Consider the following 17314-nt stretch of genomic DNA (forward strand, 5'->3'; position numbering starts at 1 on the left):
ATAAGCAATACTGTTTATCAGTTTGATTATTTTTATTATTATTCATTTTTGGAATAAGGATATGATATTCAAATCTGATGCCCTCCTTTTTGACACTCAACCCTGATGGTATCTGCCCTCTTTTTTGACACTAAAGCTTTGTGGTAATTGACTTATCAGTAGGTTGATGTGATTTGAGATTTCTCAAAAAGACTGCCTGGTATTGATATTGAAGCAAGAAACAGTTGAGAATATTTAGTAAGATAAGTCCTAAAAGTTTAGTATGATGCAGGCTTTTTGATTCTTACATGATCAGAAGATCTATAATAAAGACGTTGTATGGTAGATATCACTTCATGGAAATCATTATTGGTTAGAATTAAAAATATTACGGCAATTTTGGATAATTCATCATCATGTTTTTATGTTCATAAAAAAAGTTGTGTTCAGTGATGTCTTTTGCAATAAGTTTGTCATTATAATTAGACAATTTTGTTAAGACACTCAGAGACGTCAGTTGTACTAGACATTGAAGTCATTCAGCCACTGATTTTTGACTGATTTTAGATGTTTGGGATTTAATCAGTATTAATTTGTTTTGTCCACGTAGATTGTTTCCTGGGGAGATGAACACCTTATTACAATGTAATGCATTTGTTATTTAGGTGTTTAGCAGAAAAATGGCATGAAAAAATTACCAGAACTATATGATAAATCCAATGATATATAAATATAACATTTTGTATGGACATATTATTTTATTGAAGGGTTATGTCTATATTGCTTTAATTAGTCATTTGCACCAGTTGAACACATATTTCTACTTTGAACTTACTTATGATAGCAAGATTTCTTGATTCTGATGTCCAGTCAAATCTGATCCCTGTGTATTATCACAACCCGTCAAATCTGAATCTTCAATATTCTGACAAATCTTACCCTAGATTATTCTTACAATCGGTCTAAGGCCATTATGTTTGAACTTGTGGACCGTAACATTAGAATGGTTTCACTTCGCCAGTAAGTTTTTGTAGTAACGTTTCTTTTTAATGAACGAAGCAGCATTTTAAATATTGACTTCTGTATAAACAAATATTTAAACACTGTAAATGGCAGGGTAAACTGTAAACTAGCCAGTACATAAAATAAATGATTCTATATTTCTCTTCAATATAACATGATTATTGTACCAATACATTTTTGAAGGAATTAGTTTGATATCTCAATGATAATTGGTGCAAGTTATTTTTTTTAAGTTATTGTATTTACAGGTGTTTAAAATATATATTTGATTTTGTATTCAGAACTAGTTTAATGTCTTTAAAAGGTCGAAGGTCATTTAGTCATGATTTGGTGTGAAATATAATTATAATCATAAAACAGGCATTTATCAACAATGGCAAATTTAAGTCAAAATAGAAATCAAAATAGAATGTATTATAAAGTTGGCTATTGATTGGATACCGATTGAAGTTTGACAATGGTATCTGAAATTTAAACAAATAAAACAAAACAAAAAACTCAAAGCTGTTATTTAATTGACTCATGAAAAGTTCAACACAGCATATATACAACTTTACATCATAAAGTTTTTTTTTTTATATTTTAAAACATTTTATATTATTTCCTATTGTTGTCAGGTGCATAATATATAATGTTATGGTGAGGTTACAATAGATAGATACTTGATGCTTGAATCACATTGATAGTATGCTCCTCCTGTGATTAGGAAACTTTATATGAAATATAGAATATATTTTAAATGTAATATATAGTGCTCACATAGAAACCGATAGCCTTAGGTGGGGGATACTCAAATAGTAGCTATTTTAGCAGTGTTTTCATTTTAGCGCCATCAAACTTACAATATATTGGCTCTAGAATATAACTGCAGTTTCTGTATGTTTTTTTTTATTACATAAATTAAAGGCATGCCAATATGTCAACATGTTAATGTGTTGATATTCTATGATACACTTTAGTTTTAGAAAACACACATTTTCTGTTTACAGGAATCAGTGCTATGTCATACTATGTATGATTATAAAATGCATTCTGCTGGTAAACAGTTAGTAAGAATAACAATATTTCTAGAAATCATAAATTCCTTACTTTTCAAAAAAATATCTCTTGTTATTTGACAGAAAATGTAATAGAGAATCTATTTCAGTGACGTAGGTGAATCACATAGTGTCAGCCACTGAAGTTCTTGGTAAGCATAGTAAGAAAGTTGTGTGTTAGAGTTCAAATGTAACCCTCATAAAAATCTATTAAGATTTTTCATAGAATGAATTTTTACAAAACTGTATTCCATTGCCTGCTTATGAAGTATTTTCATTGAACATGTACAGTTCGTTGATGTTGAACTTAATTTGGAAGTCCATTACATTTCGGGTCACTGCCATGGGTAAGTACTTGTAATTTATTTCCGGCTGTATAAGTTATCATCATTTCAACCATTCAAAGTCAAATTCGCTGAATGAACAAAAAAGTGCTTGTTCTAGATTGAGTTTATCTTTTTATTGGTTATGGAGCCATTGGTATTCAGGTATTCTTTTCCTACAACAAAAATCTTCAAGAAGAAACAAAATCTTTTTTTTTCTTAAAATTTTAGAGTCGTTTGAATGTTTGTCAATAATCATTGTAACTTGACATGATTCGTTATCCATTTTATGACTTTATTATGTAAAGTTTGCTGCAGTTTGTATATATATGATCCATTTCCAGATTACCAGACCTGATATAATTATTATGATGTGAGTATTTTAAAGGCGTGACACTGTCAGCATGCCATCCATTGATTAGTGTAATGCTGTGATTAGTTACAATAAACATGGCGGTTGTATTGAGATTGCTGAATTTATGTTTTAAAAAAAAGTTGTAATTTATTGATAAAAACATGAGTGACAATTTGTTTCTTTCACAAATAGATAACCAGATATTTCAGATGCAGTTTAGTTGAATGATTCAGATTCAAATTCCCCATTTTATAGAATCGTGAATCTGATAAAAACTTACTGGTTTGTTTAGTTGTAAGTGTGAGACATTTGTTTAAAGTGATTGTTAATGTTTGTCTAAAATAGTTTTTACCCAATTAGACCCACAAATGCTTCATAAAATTGTCACTAAATCCGTATAAGATAATCATGTTTGATTTTAATTTTGATAAATGTTTTTGGTCCTGTTGGGGTTTTGTTCATGTGATTCATGTTGGTTACCTCCCTTGATTTTTTTCAGGTTCTATAATTTGCAGTACACTAAGTGTTGTTAATGCATCGTTTCTTGTGTAAGGTTTATTCACCACATAAGTTAACATTAATTCAATATTGATGATACAAAATGCCTAAATGATTCTTATGTTAAATCTTTTGGAAAGGAGATGCTTAAATCACAATGATGCAACATATACCCTTAAATAAGTGATACATCTATTGAAGTCAGCTCAGTATGTGTGCAACAAAACACATGTATATACTATTCTGTGGTCGAGAGAAGATAGACCAGTACACAAGGTCAGTGATCTAGGTCTAGGTCATAAGATAGGCCAGTACACAAGGTCAGTGATCTAGGTCTAGGTCATAAGATAGGCCAGTACACAAGGTCAGTGATCTAGGTCTAGGTCATAAGATAGGCCAGTACACAAGGTCAGTGATCTAGGTCTAGGTCATAAGATAGGCCAGTACACAAGGTCAGTGATCTAGGTCTAGGTCATAAGATAGGCCAGTACACAAGGTCAGTGATCTAGGTCTAGGTCATAAGATAGGCCAGTACACAAGGTCAGTGATCTAGGTCTAGGTCATAAGATGGGCCAGTACACAAGGTCAGTGATCTAGGTCTAGGTCATAAGATGGGCCAGTACACAAGGTCAGTGATCTAGGTCTAGGTCATAAGATGGGCCAGTACACAAGGTCAGTGATCTAGGTCTAGGTCAATTTGTTGAATAGAATGAATGTGGATGACCTCATTTCCAGGTTAGCTTAAAATCATTTTAGTTTAAAGAGAGAATCTGTTTAGTACTGAGGATGGACGGGTAATATTATCTAGAGAAGCTGTCTACGTAAGTCTGAGTTAGTGTTTGTAAAATGTTAATATCAAGATCTGAAAATAATAAAATAATTAGTTGTTAATTCATTCTATGTCTTCTGGTTGTTCTTAACATGACATGGAACTTGACTTGAAAGTTACTGACAAAGTGAATTTCCCAAATGATAACGTGATCTGCTGTGTAAAAAGTCTGACATTGCAACAAAATTAATTATAATTAAGTTTAAACTTGATAAAATGAAAACAAAATATGAGATCAAAGGAAAGATTTCTGGAGAGGATTTTAAATGTAGAAAGGAAATACAAGTTGTGTTTAAGCAGGGCAAGCACATTCTGCTTCCTGGACAAAATCACGACATATTAATGCAAGTAACTTCTTAACTGAAGGATTAGTTTTGTTGCTCTCCTGTGCCTGTCTAAAGGTCAGGTATAACAATACTCTGCCCGACAGATAACTAGTGACGAATTGTATTGACCATACTAATACTTGGGTCTATTTTCTCCAAGGAGTTGAGAGGGTAAGTAAGTCACACACTCTTTTGTAGATAACAGGCGTATGATGAAATCAACTGCTGTACGTCCATAATAACATTAAACATTATATTGATGTTCAGTATACCATGGCTGGTTTTTTAAAGTAAAATTGATGATTGCATTGAGACTTTAAAACTATTCCACTGTTTTTAGCCCACCACCATCAGATGGTGAGCTAATAAAATTGACTTGCGTCAGTGGTCCATGGTCTGTCCTAAACAAATTTGTTATCGCTAGTTTTTGAGAAGTTCAGGATGGATCTTTCTCAGATTGTATATGTAGGTTGCCTTTGGTCCCTAGTTAATTTTGGGACTGTCCAAACAAACAAAGTGGCCGAAAGGCGGCCATATAAGATTTTGACTTTGAAAGTTTGTTATCGCTATTTCTTTAGAAGTTTCCCTTGATCCCCAGTTGTGTACATTTGATTTTGATACTGATAAGAAAAAAACAAACAAACAAACAAAAAAGGCCCAAAAACGGCCATGTTGGATTTTGGCTTCGAAAGTTTGTTATCACTATTTCTTAAAAAGTACTGTATAGATCTTTCTCAAATTTTTATGTAAGAGCATTAAGAGCAGAAATGAGAGAAAAAAAGGGAAAAGATCCAACTTTCAAATAGCAAATAAAGATCAGACAATGGTGGGCGACATGATCACTCTGGAATGTGTATTAATTATTTTTGTTTACCAACATTTTATATTTTTTTCAAACCCGAATTTCTGTATACATACCTATATGGAACAGTACTTGCAGCCGGAACAGAACTTTAGTGGTCTGGAACAATGAGAAAATATTGAATATTTCTGTAATGGGTTTCACACGGCCTTTATTATTTGTTTACTAAATGAAGCTTGACGACAATAGTGCTACAGAATTGCTGGTGTCGATCAATACACAGGTATGGTAACCGGCGAGCAGACGACAGTATCACGTACCAGGGAAAACATCGATATGGCGGAGAGAATTGTTTCACGCCATTATCTTTATTGTCTGAAAGAATCATTAGGGAGTTGTATGCATGTTTATATATCCAAGTTTTTTTTTCTGCTCTTTCCCCCTATTTCCAGTTTTGAGTGTTTTAACACACATTGGCTCAGGATTACGTTGGTTATAACAGTATTGATCTGAATCAAGGAAAGGGTGGTAAGTTGGATGGGTTAAGGTGCCCATTGTTTTGAGTCCATGTGAAAATGAGGATTTTTTCCACATCTGTCGTCCAGACATTGTTCTTTCAGGATCTCGTTTCTGACTGATTGTTTGTTGCACGAATTTTGACAGAACAATTATGGTTTCTGAAGTCATATTTAGGGTTTGTTTGACTAAGAAATCCTTTGAAATGTCAATAAAAATATTTCTTTGACATTATCAGTATCTAGTCACGATCAGCCGGACGGGCGCCAGTTACGTATAAACGAACATGTGTTGTAATTCGTTGACGAGATATTAGTATTACAAATGTACAAGCATTAATACATAAATCAGAAAGAATTTAAGGATATTGATCTAAACACAGAGCAGATTCAACAAACCTTTTTTATTACAAAAACAGCCAATAAATTAACAACATCATTCGATAAAATCCATTTTATACTGTAATACTACTCATCCACAGTGTGTACCGATTAACCTTTCGGTCAACTCTTACTGGAAATGCTAATGCTGTTGAAATACCTGATGCCAGCACAAAAAATAATATGAAAGTTGTGGAATGCAATTTCACGACAACTTGATTAAATAAACGAATTAAATGTTTTCGAAGATAAATTATGTATTTGTTCCATCGCCACAATTTCAATTTCATAAAAAAAATCTCATGAAAAAATATTTTATAGACACGAACAAAGGGTGGTACACCTGACGAGTAAGCTTCACCTGCAATGTAAATACCTGGTTTGAAAAACAAGAAATGTAACGTTCTCAAGGTAAGAGTTGTCGGAAAACAATATCTATCATCAAAGGCCATCCTCTCTCCCAATTGGAAAACGATTTATCGTCGGAATATCATCGGTCCTAGATGGAATACGATCTATTGTCAGGCTGTCCTCGGTCTTAGGTAGACACAATCTGTCGTAAGGCTGTCCTCGGTCTTAGGTAGTCACAATCTGCCGTAAGGTTGTCCTCGTTCTTAGGTAGAAACAATCTTTCGTAAGGCTGTCCTCGTTCTTAGGTAGAAACAATCTGTCGTAAGGCTGCCCTCGGTCTTAGGCAGAAACAATCTGTCGTAAGGTTGTCCTCGTTCTTAGGTAGAAACAATCTTTCGTAAGGCTGTCCTCGTTCTTAGGTAGAAAGAATCTTTCGTAAGGCTGTCCTCGTTCTTAGGTAGAAACAATCTGTCGTAAGGTTGTCCTCGTTCTTAGGTAGAAACAATCATTCGTAAGGTTGTCCTCGTTCCTAGGTAGAAAAATCTGTCGTAAGGCTGTCCTCGGTCTTAGGTAGAAACAATATGTATGGTCAGGTTGTCTCCGGTTCCAGGTGGAAACTATTATTTTGACGGTATAAATTTAGCAGAGAACAGTTCTATTAATCAAATCGTCACCAATTGAATTGCATTCCATGATTTTCAGACATAAGAACTCTAGTTGGTCATTCTTCATAGAAGTGATGATTTTTTTTTAAAATAAGAAATTGACAAACAGGCAATTTTAACAAACATTATAACTATAATTATCTGTTACAATCATTAAAATAACTGTAGGCATTAAGAAAAAATATATACATCCCGTGAAAAAAAACTAATGAAATTTCCAGTCTAATTCTGGTTTCTGAAATAACTTCGAAGTCTTTCCTTATTGCATTTTATAATACTGTCATACTTCCGTTAACATCATACATATGCATCGGGATATTCTACAGATATTCCTACCCGGTCTGTTCGTGCTAACATACCTGTTATCACAACGCTGTGTTACATTGTCTTAACACACACACACAAGTACTATATAAACATTCACGAGTTTTCCAATGCCTTTTTACCTAGTAAAACCAAAATACTTCAATTTTCAAGTGTATACGTTTGTGTCATCCTGAAATACTGCACAGACTCTTATCTTCAACGGTGCAATTTTTGTGGATTCACCAAAGCCTAGAAGAAAACTGAAGGTATTAATTTTCCACGGAAATTTGTGAAACGGACTACGAGTTTCTCCGTCCATCTAAAATTAGAACCAATTGAAAATAACCCTGATGGTATCAACTTTTAATAACATAGGGAAAACATACAATCGTCCGTTAAGCCCTTTAAATACATTCTTGGTCTGAACAATACTATAAAAAAATAATAATCAAAATTTTCATAATTTATAGGCTGATTCTGAAAACTCTAAACCGAATTATTGGTACTTGGGGGAAGCAAGTTACGGGAAATGCCGATAGTTCATGGTTAGTCACTACCCGGGTTTATTGCACTAAGTTGATTGTCTGGATATGTTATTACGAATAGAAGTTTCAGATCTATAGTATCAGCTAAGCAACACAAAGTTGATCGAATGAATTGTGGGAGGGAGGGATACATATCTACAGTACATCTTTTTCTCTCTCTCGATAATATCACAGCAGTTTTTATATTTTATAAAAGGGGCTATTATTCCTATGGATGTTTCTTAAACAACCAAATAAAATTGGGTCCAGCATATTACTATTAATGACTGGGATTTATAACTAAAAAGCAGACGCAATGTTAAACCGAACATCTCAAGTTCTAGCAATATTTATAATCACAGAAATTTTATAACACACCGACGTTTTTGATAAATTTATGTTTGAACTAAGAATTAAAAAACAAGTCTTCAAGCATAGCGTTAGAGTTATATTATATTTAAAATATTAAGGAGTTGCCGTTGAAAGTAAACAAAATAAATAATTTGATGTCCTGTTGACAATATCATACACAAGCATATCTATACAATATATATAAATATTTCTCCTTTCATTAAATAGAGAATAATGTACTATACATAATCATATGCCCATTATTCTGTGGTTATTTTAGCAGATAAACGTCGTAAGTATTTTAATTATGAGATCACAATGAATGACAGGAAAACAATCTTAACAGCTCGTATTCTTCAGGACAGCAGTTTATAGATTTAAAACAATGTAAGCATACACCTACTAATCATTGTTTCATTAAAATACTAAGGTATCTCACACGTGTAATATCTTGTTTTACCCACAATGTTTCATTAAAATACTAAGGTATCTCACACGTGTAATGTCTTGTTTTACCCACAATGTTTCATTAAAATACTAAGGTATCTCACACGTGTAATATCTTGTTTTACCCACAATGTTTCATTAAAATACTAAGGTATCTCACACGTGTAATATCTTGTTTTACCCACAATGTTTCATTAAAATACTAAGGTATCTCACACGTGTAATGTCTTGTTTTACCCACAATGTTTCATTAAAATACTAAGGTATCTCACACGTGTAATATCTTGTTTTACCCACAATGTTTCATTAAAATACTAAGGTATCTCACACGTGTAATGTCTTGTTTTACCCACAATGTTTCATTAAAATACTAAGGTATCTCACACGTGTAATATCTTGTTTTACCCACAATGTTTCATTAAAATACTAAGGTATATCACACGTGTAATGTCTTGTTTTACCCACAATGTTTCATTAAAATACTAAGGTATCTCACACGTGTAATGTCTTGTTTTACCCACAATGTTTCATTAAAATACTAAGGTATCTCACACGTGTAATATCTTGTTTTACCCACAATGTTTCATTAAAATACTAAGGTATCTCACACGTGTAATATCTTGTTTTACCCACAATGTTTCATTAAAATACTAAGGTATCTCACACGTGTAATATCTTGTTTTACCCACAATGTTTCATTAAAATACTAAGGTATCTCACACGTGTAATGTCTTGTTTTACCCACAATGTTTCATTAAAATACTAAGGTATCTCACACGTGTAATGTCTTGTTTTACCCACAATGTTTCATTAAAATACTAAGGTATCTCACACGTGTAATATCTTGTTTTACCCACAATGTTTCATTAAAATACTAAGGTATCTCACACGTGTAATATCTTGTTTTACCCACAATGTTTCATTAAAATACTAAGGTATCTCACACGTGTAATATCTTGTTTTACCCTCAATGTTTCATTAAAATACTAAGGTATCTCACACGTGTAATATATTGTTTTACCCACAATGTTTCATTAAAATACTAAGGTATCTCACACGTGTAATATCTTGTTTTACCCACAATGTTTCATTAAAATACTAAGGTATATTACACGTGTAATATCTTGTTTTAATCACGTTGTTTCATTAAAATACTAAGGTATCTCACACGTGTATGTGGAGAATTGCCATTCAGATGTACATATATATACAAAAATATGTTAAGACAGCTTCACATTGCTTTTTCTATTCCCATATAAATTGATATATACACAAATTCATTAAATTCGATCACTAACAAGATACATACTCATTCGTTGGCCATCATCATGACGTCATCATTGTAATACTGCAATTTCACACCACTAGCAGTTGTTATATTTAAAGATGACCGTTTGTGATATGTAGATATAAAGTGCTCAATTTTTTTTTAAATCAATTAATTTTTGCCAATGCATTTGAGCTTCGAATATTTCTATAACATATAGAATGAAATTTGTAGAAACTTCGTGTATCGATGAAATGATGGAATGATGAATTCAACATGTCAAATATTGAATGTTGTGTTTCGAAACACGAGGTTAACAAACCAAATGTGTTTCGAAACACGAAGTCAGCAAGACAAAGGTATTTTGACACGAGATCAACAGGGCAAATGTTCAACGTAGTTTTTTTGAAACTCGAAGTAAACAAGACCAATGTGTTTCCAAACATGAAACCAACACAACATGACAAATGTCGTGTTTCGAAACACCAAGTCAAAAGGGCAAACGAGTTTCGAAACACGACATTTTTAGGGTAGACCTCAACACAAACTCACATATATATATGTATCTCATAAGTACTACGGATATACTCCAATACTGATATCTACACTGTTAATCATATGATAAAAATATAACACACTAGACATACAGGTGATCTAATTCAATAAGTTAGACGAACTTTATGTGGAGGACTCTAATCGAACAAACTAGAAATCATGTGCATAATTACTACAAGTAGTTAAACATTTCTTAAATCAAGATTTCGTATTACACATATAACTTAATGTTTTTGACAATGTAGCAACAACAACAACTAATCTTTTATCCAAATGTTTTATCACAATGACTTGCCGAAATCCATTGTGTTATAAGTGTGGTAACCTGCAAAGGTTATAAAAACTTACGCATGCCTATAAGCTGTGACTCGGTGTACCTACAGAATATCTCTTAGTTCACTATAGTACTCAGGCGGATCACGAAAACAAACCGTTACATCAATATTATAGTTCCATCCATGCTCAACACGATTTCAATTTTAATCCTTGGAGTACACTCACTGTCAAACCAATGTCCTATACTTATGACGACAAAAATGCATTAAGATTTTTCTGAAAATCTGGATCATTCATTTTTTCCAGATATTTCTTGTCTACCTCTGGCTCTGCTTCATCTCCGCCGTTCCCAGAGAGATTTTTGAGATTGAAATCGGTCAGTTTGTCCAGTTGTGCTATCATATTTTCCGTGTCCTCCTTTTCTTTGGATTTTTTAGGTGGCGCCTTCCCCTTTTTCGGTTTAGGTGTCTGTTTCATGTTCGTAGCAGGAGGAGGTGAACCCACCTCACTTGGGGTTTTGCCTGACAAAGATTCAGGTAAGTCATCGTTCTTTTTGTCAGACGGTGGACGCTTTGACGGAGGGCGGGACTGGGAAGGCCCTGCTTCAGCAGCAGCCGCAACAGCCGCCTGCACTGGACCAGAAGGAGAATCAGCCTTGTCAGGTTTTGCCGCTGGTGGCGGTTTTGCAGAAGGCTTGGGAGTCTTGCTTTTCCGTGGGCTTTCTTTCGGAGATGATCGCCTTGGATCCGGCGAATCTGCAGGTGACGGTGATCTGTTTTTAGGACTAGACCGCCTGCTCGATGTTCTTGATTTTCTTTCTGGTGATCTGTTATTGGCAGATGCAGCAACCGCAGTTGCCGCAGATATTGCTATATCTGGTGACCGTCTTTTAGCTGGCTGAGAAGCTGGAGGGGGTTTTGATGTCTTTTTTTCAGGTGATCGAGATCGACTGTTAGGGGTTGGTGACCGACTTTTCCTCGAACTCGAGCGTCTGCTTGACTTTCTCGAATGTCGTTCAGGAGTACGAGATCTACTTTTCCTCGAACTCGAGCGTCTGCTTGACTTTCTCGAATGTCGTTCAGGAGTCCGAGATCTACTTTTTTTCGGACTTGTCCTTCTGCTAGACCGCGTAGGTGTTGGACTCTTCCGTCTCTTTTTCTCAGGTGTCCTTGACCGAGATCGATTTCTTCTTGACGACGGAGCCGCAACAACCGTTATGCTTGCACTTCGAGATCTTGACCTTGAACGTGACCGAGACTTTCTCCCTTGCCTTGAATGCGATCGGTGACGCCTGCTCTTAGACCTAGACCTGCTCTTCGACCTACGTTTTGGAGTCCTTGAACGTGACTTCGGTCTTGATCGCTCTGTGGGAGCGGCAGCTACCACAACTTTTGATCGTGAATGAGACCTCTTCCGTGATCGTGACCTTGACGGACTCCGGTGGCTATGCCTCTTTTTTGAACGACCCCTTGAGTGACTTCGGTGTCTATCACGGGAACGAGATCGACTTTTTCGGCCTCTTGAATGACTTTGTGCCATGATGACATGTACGTCTCGAGACCTTGACCTGGACTTCCTTCGTCTTGACCTAGATCTTGACCTTGACCGTGACCGTGATCGTGATCTCCTTCTAGGAGATCTAGTTCGACTTCTCGACCTCGACCTACCTCTAACATTATGGATAATCACGTTCTTTTTTCGCGATCTCGATCTCGATCTCGACCTTGACCTTCGAGTTCTGCTGTAGGACCTCCTTCGTTTATCATCGACAGGTTTCCGCCTTTCTCTTGATTCAGACCTGTGATGTCTCACATGGTTGATCACGTGAACATCAACGTCACTGCGTCTTCTGGAATGTGACCGTGACCTCCTCCTTGGACTTGGTGATCTCGATTTTCGCCTCTTTTCAGTATGTGAAGGTGGAGGAGTTTTACTCTTCAGTCTCTCATTTCCGACAACCATAACAGCAACTCCGACATCTGGGTCAAAATTACTTGTGTCACGTGGTGGTATTATACCGTCACGTGACGGATCGTCATAGTCCCGTTGTATTGAACCCTGTGATTTGATTGGAGGGAGGACGGTGCGTTGCTGTTTCTGCTCAGACGACAGGGACCTTCGAGAGGATTTTGGAGTTACAGATCTAATAGGCGGTAATGGCGGCGTTGAGGAGACAGAATGTCTAGAGTCTGTTCTTGTCGGCTTTCTCTGAAAGAACAAAATTTATATGTTTGCCATTACTATCATGTATTAGAAGGAGGTTTGATACAAAACATCGCAAGAAAGTTATATAAAACAATGCATTACATATAATGCAATGTGCACAATGATATCACTGCTGATAATGGTGCAATATTTGCATCTCATTTCCTGAAATTTCCTGAAAATTTTGCCATTTTCACATCGACGTCTTTGATATTATGACGCCCAATTAAGTCTACGAATAAGGACATAAATATACATGAAAATGACAAGAGAAAATAAAGGATCCTAACAGAGCTTTTCCATACATGTAAAACGTGTTAAAAGGCTCGGTAAAACAGTATAAGATATTCGTTTTGTGAAATAAGAAAATAAGATATTCCTTTAGGATAAACTTCCACTGCATTCTCGACAATAGGAAGGTAATTCTAGCTCTAAGAATAGGGAAACTAATAGCTACAATAACGAGATATCGAATGTGTTTTCTAATGAAATTTTCAATAAAATGGATGTAGAATTTGTCATCGTTTTAAATGTACTTTCGATACTGTAACCTGCAAATATAAAGTATCAATGTAAATCCACTTGTTCCTTTATTCAACTTACCTTATTTTACAAGATTCTTCTACATATTTTCACTATTTAAGGAGCCCCTTTTATAATTTCTCCGAACTGTATTTAGAACTTCCTTCTATAATTTATTTACCCTGTTTGTAGAACTTCCTTCTATAATTTATTTACCCTGTTTGTATAACTTCCTTCTATAATTTATTTACCCTGTTTGTATAACTTCCTTCTATAATTTATTTACCCTGTTTGTAGAACTTCCTTCTATAATTTATTTACCCTGTTTGTAGAACTTCCTTCTATAATTTATTTACCCTGTTTGTAGAACTTCCTTCTATAATTTATTTACCCTGTTTGTATAACTTCCTTCTATAATTTATTTACCCTGTTTGTATAACTTCCTTCTATAATTTATTTACCCTGTTTGTATAACTTCCTTCTATAATTTATTTACCCTGTTTGTATAACTTCCTTCTATAATTTATTTACCCTGTTTGTAGAACTTCCTTCTATAATTTATTTACCCTGTTTGTAGAACTTCCTTCTATAATTTATTTACCCTGTTTGTAGAACTTCCTTCTATAATTTATTTACCCTGTTTGTAGAACTTCCTTCTATAATTTATTTACCCTGTTTGTAGAACTTCCTTCTATAATTTATTTACCCTGTTTGTATAACTATCTTCTATAATTTATTTACCCTGTTTGTATAACTTCCTTCTATAATTTATTTACCCTGTTTGTAGAACTTCCTTCTAGAATTTCATTCATTGATTTATTTACCTTTACAGTCATCCTGTTTGTAGGACGCCTGTCTATTATCTTAATTACCCTGTTTTGAAAAATCAGCCTCCGTAGTTTTTAGGACCCCTTCAATCTACATTGTTTTCATAATTCAACCCACCAAAGGTTCTAAGCCCCCATTTCATAAATACCCTTACCCTGTTATTAGGAGTCCCTTCCATGTCTTGATGACGAGATGTGGACGGCGAGGTCTGAGAAAGGAAAGAAAAAAACAGTAATTACGTCGTACGTCATCGAACTGTGTGATTGATAGTGTTATAGTGTCACGTTTACCAGTAATTACGTCGTGCGTCATCGAACTTTGTGATACTGTTATAGTGTCATGTTTAGCAGTAATAACGTCGTACGTCATCGAACTGTGTGATTGATAGTGTTATAGTGTCACGTTTACAAGTAATTACGTCGTACGTCATCGAACTGTGTGATACTGTTATAGTGTCACGTTTACCAGTACTTACGTCGTACGTCATCGAACTGTGCGATACCTTTATAGTGTCACGTTTACCAGTAATTACGTCGTACGTCATCGAACTGTGTGATACTGTTATAGTGTCACGTTTACCAGTAATTACGTCGTACGTCATCGAACTGTGCGATACCTTTATAGTGTCACGTTTACCAGTAATTACGTCGTACGTCATCGAACTGTGCGATACCTTTATAGTGTCACGTTTACCAGTAATTACGTCGTACGTCATCGAACTGTGTGATACTGTTATAGTGTCACGTTTACCAGTACTTACGTCGTACGTCATCGAACTGTGCGATACCTTTATAGTGTCACGTTTACCAGTAATTACGTCGTACGTCATCGAACTGTGTGATACTGTTATAGTGTCGCGTTTACCAAAAGTTAACTGTAACCTGGAGGTCATACTTTAATCCATTCAAATAATGGCACTGTTCAGAATGTCCACACGCACATGACGTTCTTTGAAATATCCAGATTTGATATTTATTGAATTTCGGGGTTAGTACATCTCTACATCTTGTTTTTTTTCACTTCTTTCAATTTACGCTCTAAGCATCACGAAACAGTTGTATGATGCAGCATCACTGACAAGTCATAGAAAGACGAAACAGCTGTATGATGCAGCATCACTGACAAGTCATAGAAAGACGAAACAGTTGTATGATGCAGCATCACTGACAAGTCATAGAAAGACGAAACAGCTGTATGATGCAGCATCACTGACAAGTCATAGAAAGACGAAACAGTTGTATGATGCAGCATCACTGACAAGTCACAGAAAGACGAAACAGTTGTATGATGCAGCATCACTGACAAGTCACAGAAAGACGAAACAGTTGTATGATGCAGCATCACTGACAAGTCATAGAAAGACGAAACAGTTGTATGATGCAGCATCACTGACAAGTCATAGAAAGACGAAACAGTTGTATGATGCAGTTTAAATCCAATCATAAATTTGTATTGGAATATACTACATGTATTCGCTTATGTATTATGCACAATTTGCAGGAATGTGTTTCGGTTCACACGAATCATGGTCGGTAGCAAATCAAAGAAATATTGATCAGAATTTTCGAGAGACCTATATAAATGATGTTTACATTAGTTCAAAGGTCACAAAATATTTTCCAACATTGATTGTACTGTACTCTTTGTATATTATCAAACAAACAGACATATATCAATATACTCGGGTTATTTTACAATGCAATAAAGCACCATCATATACCCAGTCTGTTATACAGTGTAATAACACCATCATATACCCAGGGTGTTATACAGTGTAATAACACCATCATATACTCAGTCTGTTATACAGTGTAATAACACCATCATATACTCAGGGTGTTATACAGTGTAATAACACCATCATATACCTAGTCTGTTATACAGTGTAATAACACCATCATATACCCAGTCTGTTATACAGTGTAATAACATCATCATATAGCCATGCTGTTATACAGTGTAATAACACCATCATATACCCAGTCTGTTATACAGTGTAATAACACCATCATATACTCAGTCTGTTATACAGTGTAATAACACCATCATATACCCAGTCTGTTATACAGTGTAATAACACCATCATATACCCAGTCTGTTATACAGTGTAATAACACCATCATATACTCAGTCTGTTATACAGTGTAATAACACCATCATATACCCAGTCTGTTATACAGTGTAATAACACCATCATATACCCAGTCTGTTATACAGTGTAATAACACCATCATATACCCAGTCTGTTATACAGTGTAATAACACCATCATATACCCAGTCTGTTATACAGTGTAATAACACCATCATATACTCAGTCTGTTATACAGTGTAATAACACCATCATATACCCAGTCTGTTATACAGTGTAATAACACCATCATATACTCAGTCTGTTATACAGTGTAATAACACCATCATATACCCAGTCTGTTATACAGTGTAATAACACCATCATATACCCAGTCTGTTATACAGTGTAATAACACCATCATATACTCAGTCTGTTATACAGTGTAATAACACCATCATATACCCAGTCTGTTATACAGTGTAATAACACCATCATATACCCAGTCTGTTATACAGTGTAATAACACCATCATATACCCAGTCTGTTATACAGTGTAATAACACCATCATATACCCAGTCTGTTATACAGTGTAATAACACCATCATACACCCAGTCTGTTATACAGTGTAATAACACCATCATATACTCAGTCTGTTATACAATGTAATTACACCATCATATACTCAGTCTGTTATACAGTGTAATAACACCATCATATACCCAGTCTGTTATACAGTGTAATAACACCATCATATACTCAGTCTGTTATACAGTGTAATAACACCATCATATACTCAGTCTGTTATACAGTGTAATAACACCATCATATACTCAGCTGTTATACAGTGTAATAACACCATCATATACCCAGTCTGT

General features: G+C 34.9%; 1 pseudogene; it reads right to left on the bottom strand.

Moving 5' to 3' along the window:
* Window positions 1–11056: 11056 nt before the first annotated feature.
* LOC132556887 (serine/arginine repetitive matrix protein 2-like) lies at window positions 11057–12486 on the bottom strand (annotated as a pseudogene).
* Window positions 12487–17314: the final 4828 nt, after the last annotated feature.

The sequence above is a fragment of the Ylistrum balloti genome, unplaced genomic scaffold (assembly GCF_031769215.1).
Source record: "Ylistrum balloti isolate Yb309-2 unplaced genomic scaffold, AGI_CSIRO_Ybal_v1 Utg370598, whole genome shotgun sequence".
Lineage (NCBI taxonomy): Eukaryota > Metazoa > Mollusca > Bivalvia > Pectinida > Pectinidae > Ylistrum > Ylistrum balloti.